This window comes from Catharus ustulatus, chromosome 6, assembly GCF_009819885.2.
Source record: "Catharus ustulatus isolate bCatUst1 chromosome 6, bCatUst1.pri.v2, whole genome shotgun sequence".
Classification (NCBI taxonomy): Eukaryota; Metazoa; Chordata; class Aves; order Passeriformes; family Turdidae; genus Catharus; species Catharus ustulatus.
The window spans coordinates 53892731-53898730 of NC_046226.1; positions in this window are offsets into that span (position 1 = coordinate 53892731).

The window sequence follows — 6000 nt, forward strand, 5'->3', positions numbered from 1 at the left end:
CGCCCCGGGGCATCACGGGAAATGTAGTTTCCGCCCCACCCGCGGCGGCGGGAAAAAATAAAAAATTTTATAAACAACGTGCTCGCAGTTAATCCCATCTGAAAGGTTCGCGTTCTGTTCCTGCTCGCGTGTGTTCCCGTTATTTCCGCTCTCTGATTCTCCACGTTATTTCTCTCTCTTAAATTCATCCTCTTATTTTTCCTGCGACGCTCACCACACAACTGGTGATGAGGTTTTGGTGTCACAGAAAACCTCACTTTCTGGGTATCCCTGAAAAATACATAGTTTGACACTCCCAAAAGTAGCTTCCAGAAACGTATGGCTGTGTTAATGTGAAACTCAGCCCCATCAATTACCTTCTCTCCTATAGCGTTCCAAGAAAAAACTAATTAGACAGGCTGCAGTAATTTATAGCAGTCTGGAGTGACTGGAAGTGTCCAAGGTCAGGTTGGACGGGGCTTGGAACAGCCTGGGATAGTGGAAGGCGTCGCTGTTTCATGGCAGGGGGTGGAATGGGATGGGCTTTAAGGTCCCTTCCCACCCAGAACATTCCAGGATTTCATGGGCATCCCGGCGCAGTGAGCCGAGTTTTTGCTTGCACTTATTGGCAGGGCAGAGGGGAGCAGCGCACGCCTGTCCTGCAGCACCCCCTCGTGTTCCTGCCGGGAACTGCAATGAGCTGGGGCTGGCGGTTCGCCCCTCTGAAGTTGAGATCTCTAAAATCCAAGATCTGCAGAGTCTCGGGAGTACAGATGTCTTGTTCCCTCCTGCATTCAGGATCTGCAAACACTGACGTATGAGGCAGCTGCAAAAAAATATGGCCATGGACTTGGACTGGAATATCCTGCCAGGAACATAGATTATCTGACCGCTGTTACTAGAAATGTGATCAGTAACAGAGATATTTGTCAGAAAGAAAACTGAATGAGCAAAAAGCTTTTTTTTTTTTTTCCACAACTGCCCTTAATTCACAGACTCTGAAGGCCTTTGTGATGCCTGTGACTAATGAAATTTTGTACACACAGAAGAGAACTGTGACCATGGTGTTGATAGGTGGCTGTTTCTGTTACACAGACAAGAAACTATGGCAGAGGCCGGACCGGGACCAGCGGGCGGGCGGCGCTGGACGGAGCTCAGTCGAGCCGCGCGCGGTTGCGACGCGTGTGCCCGCGTTTGCGCGTGTGTGATAGCGACAAAGGCCGCTCCCAAAGGGGCGCAGGTGCCCGCAAATCAAACTCGGCAACGCCCGAGAGGACGGCCCGGAGCTGGCGGAGCCCCTGGGATCCGGCTGCTGCCAGCACACAAGATGGCGGCTCTGGACTGAACCACGTGATACCAATAGCAAACATGGCTGGCTGGCCGGAAGTGGCGGCTGCCAGAACGCAAGATGGCGGAGTTTGGGCGGAACGCACGTGACCACACCAAAGATGGCGACTTAGGCTCGTCGTGCCCTTCCCAATATGGCGTCATAGCGCCGTGAAGGGCTCCTATCCCCAGAAAGACGTTCCCTTGGCTGCCTGAATTCGGCCACGATCGCCACTACGATCGCGTCCCCGCGCGATCTTCCGCGGCGCTTCCCGGTGGGGACGCGGGCGTGGAGTCAGAGGCGCCGAGCGGGAGGCGGCGGCAGGCAGTGGTGGGGCAGCCTCTGTCTCGGTCTCTGAGGGGAGAGGTTCCCTGAGCGGTCCCGGCTCTGAGGGGGCTCCTCGCGCCCCCGCCGAACCCGAACCCCAATCCTCCAACCCCGGCCCGCGTTTGCCCCGGTGAGCAGCAGGAGCGGCTGCTGCATCAGGCCCTCGGGGAGATCTTTCATCACTCCAGCCCGGGGAAGACATAAAAACAAAATGGTTGAGAAAATAACACAAACAGCCTCTTCTGGTCATGTAGGTGTCAGTCAAGGGCGCTGTGTCACCGCAGTGGAGAGCAGTCTGTAGAGCCCCTCTGAGGCAGACACCCCCCGAAGTCATTGGATGTCAGGGATGGAGATTTTTGCCTGGGTGTTGTTCTGGGTCAGTAATAGTTCGTCCTGGTAATTGGTGTTGCTGCCTTAATGTCATTGCTGCAATATTCCTGCAGACAGGGTGCCCTGCACCAGCACTTACAGCTTCTATGCTTGGGAATGATTAATTAAGGTCTTTTAGTCCTTGTTATTAATTCAAGTAAATAATTTCTGTAATTTTTATCAACATACCTGGTCTGCTGCCCTCAATCCTGACAGGGTCGTAAGAGGTTTGATCACATCTTTAAAGCAATTTTTCTCCCCCAAACCTCAGTTAAACTGACTGAGATCATACACAGGCAATGCCCTGGAAGTCCTGGGTTAAGTCTTGCCAAATGATTTTTATGAGGTTAAATTCCAGTCAATCTGCAAATTCAAAACAGAAACCTGAAAGCTCAAGAAGCTGTGGTGCAGGACCTGGTGGCCATGCTGTGCCCTGCCAGGACCTGTTCAGGTGCTCCTGTGGACCACTGGATCCAACTGCTGTCCCAGCACTGCCAGAGCCACCCCTGTCTCTCGTCCCCAAGTGGCACATCAGGAGCCACCCACCAAGTGACAGGAATTGGGGTGGGGACTGCAGGCACTGACAGGGTCACAGCAGTGGGGCTGGGGGCTCCCAGAGGGGCTCCAATGCCCATTCCCTTCTCCCTGGCCTTCCCATCTCACATCTCACTCATGTGTTGGTCGGACACCTTTTGTGATGTCACTCAGCCTTCGGCAGCAGAGTTGTTCTCTAGAGATCCCTTTGTGTCACCTGGCAGTCGTTGCCTCCTTCTCTAGGCCCCCTGAGCTTCTCCAGCATGCTTTTAAGAGCTTTGGCACTACCTTGTAAGGAGTACTGCCATGTGCTGTTGCTGTAGAGTTTCTTCAGCATCGTTAGCCTCTGGCTCAGCCTGTGCTAAGGATCTTGGGTCCATAAGGTGAAACTACTGTGCAGTTTCAACTTGTGTCAATGTTATGGTGTTTGTGTCTCTGCTATGTTGTTGGTGTCAGTTGTCTTCAGTGTCACAGGGCTTTGTTTTGTATCGATGTTTTATCAGCATAATTCCAGGCCTTGTCTGCAGCAGGGCTCTCTACTGGTGTGCTTTCCCGGATTATTCTGCGCATCTTTACATTTTTACTTTTTGAGACCAGAAGAAGTACACAAGATGTTCTCATCCATCTTCCTTCTCAGTTTTGGTAGTATGTTTTTTTCATGTGCCATTCCCTTGGACTTCTGTGTGAAGTGTATTAGACCCTCCTCACTCTGCTAGTGATTTCCCAGAATCTACTGCTCTCCATCAAGGAGATGGAGGACAAGCAGGTGGAAGATGTGTTGAGGAAATGTGGTGCCAGAGCTGTGTCCTAGCAGGCTGTGTTTCCCTCTGGGGACAGGGAGACTCTGGACTCAGGTGAGATTGCTGTGAGTGCTTGGATGAGCAATCCAAGGAATCCGAGGGAACAGGGAGCTTAGATTTGCAGGCACTGATGGAACCACTGCCTTAAGTCTGTTTGGTTTGTGTCCAGGTATTTTGGGCTCTTGGTTCACCTAAACTTTATTTGGTCTGTAGAGGAGGTGATCTTGTTACTGTGGGTCCACTTGGAAATTGAACTCCTCTAAACATCTACAAAAGGCATTACCAGTTTTTTCAACTGAATAACTTAATTATTAGGGAAAAGAGAAAACAAACTCTTGCCTCCTGAAACCAAGGATGGCTCTTGGCTGGAATTGTTGGAGAATCTGTAACAGGCTTTGAGTCAGGGGTTTGTGCTTTTCCCTCTTTCTGTATTGTTCCACTTAGGATGGCTGCCTAAGTCATTCCCCTTCCAGACAGGCACAAATGTGCTTTTGTACAGCCTTCTCGTGCTTTGCTCCTCTTTTTAAACATAGCTGTCCAGGCCATAACACCTGTTCTGTTGTGTCAATCCCCAAACCCAAAAGGAAACCTGTGGGTTCAGACATTTTTCTGAGTTTCTGAGACTCTCAGTGACAAACCATTATGAGAACCCAGTGAAAGAGACAGAGCTGGATTTATAACTTAACTATTTTAATAACTCTTGTACAGTGCATGGTTATATCATTGTCTCCTTCGCTCAGGTACATCAAGGTGCACTTTATAGCAGTGTCTGCAGGCAGTACAAACAGAACAGATGCAGCTCAGTCTCGTGGGAATTTGTGGAAATGACCTCTGCAATAAGGTCCGCTGAGATCTTTGTTTTAGGAAGTGTTCCTGTGGCTCCCAGCTTTACAGAGCTGTCGTGTACACTCCTGTTAAAATCCCAGATAACTGTAATCCCCTGTGATTTGCTTCCTCTACACCCCAGGATTAGAAATGTTGTGTTTCCTAGCTCAATATTTGTTTTTATTTTCATTTTAGAAACTTTTTCGCCTCCTGTGCTTGCCATCCTGCTTCCCTTCTCCACCCTAATCCAGAGCCAGGGCTTCTCAGGAGGATTGTCCTCTTCATCCCTCCCTGACAAGGTGAGTGCCCTTCTCAGATCCCAGCAGGGCTGTGACTGAACCCAGGATCCTCCCCTGCCTGCACCCGAATTCTGCTGGTGCCAGCAGTGTCCTCTTCCAAGTGAAGAAAACTGATTATCCATTGGAGACACTGAAGAATAAAGCCAAAACTGAGGTGCACTGGTGCTCTCAGATTTAGACACGAGTTTCCCAGACACCGTTTTAAAGCTTTTGCCAATAAATGTGCAAGCACAGGCACAAATTTGGGTGAAAACTCAGCACATGCTGAGAGGGAAAACCCAACTGTCCCTGGGCTGTGGGCAGCTCTGGAGCTGTGTTTGCCTCACTGCTTTGCAGTCAGGTTGGTCTGTCAGTTAAACAGAGATGCAATGTGCCAGACTTGCTGTGGACAGGAACTATGCTGCTTGCTTGAGTTTTGAGATTGTGAGTAAATTTTGGAAGCATAATCACAAATTCTGCCTCTAGGGAGAGAGATTTTCCTCACCCCTCTTTACAAATTGTTATATACAAATGCACATAACTTTATGAAGTAAAACAGGAAGTCAAAAGCAATATCCTGTGCTAAATAAGATTTTTTTTTCCCTTCTGCCCATTATTTGGAATTAAACCTGCCTTTCCCAGTGTGCTTTGGGGTTTCAGCTATTTGGGAATCATTTCAGCTGACTTTTTGCAGTGCAAATGTGAAGGTGGGGATGAGTGACCAACACCCTGGGAAGGGCTGTGGGTGTGCCTGGGTCGGGAGCAAATGGTCAGGGCTTATCTTCTCCTGGTTTGAGGCCGGGTTTGGCAACACCACAACATTCCAGTGCAGGATCAGCGCCCCAGGGAAGGGCTGCACAGCTACCCTGAGCCCGGCCTCTGCAGGTGGAACTCACCTATTTCCACATTCAGATCCTGTGTTTGTCACTCCTGCTTGTTTCTAGACACTGAGAGCTCATTTCAGCTGCTCAGAGACAGCACTAACGGCTGTGGATTTAAGGAAGCAGCCAGACTTTGGGAATGTGTGTTGCCATTCTAGCCTTGTCCAATGAGCGGGCACAGGGGGACAGGAGGGGGACAGGGACTTGTCACCAGGCCTGTGCTCGTGGGCTGCAGGGGACACCTGCACTGAGGAGGAAATGGAACTGGGGCTGCCTTGGGCTGCCCAGGGAGGTCGTGATTCCCCATCCCAGGAAGTGTCCAAGGCCAGGCTGGACAGGATTTGGAACGATTTGGGCTTGTGGGAGGCGTCCCTGCCATGATGGGGGTGGAACAGGATGAGCTCAATGTCCTTTCCTCAAACCCAAACCAGTGCAGGGTTCCAAAGCCTTATTCCCATGGAGCAGGCTCCAGCCTCGAGGCTGCCTCTCCTGAGCTGTGCCACGCCTGCTCTGCCAGCAAGGGGGGAGCAGGGACAGCCCTCGGAGAAAAGCTCTGGGGGTCTTTGTTTGCTTGAATCCAGCCCTTGTACATCCAGCCCCGTGGGAATCCTGCTCCGACAGCATGCACGGAAAATTCCAGTATAAAATATATAGTTATAAAAAAAATACTTCATGCAAAA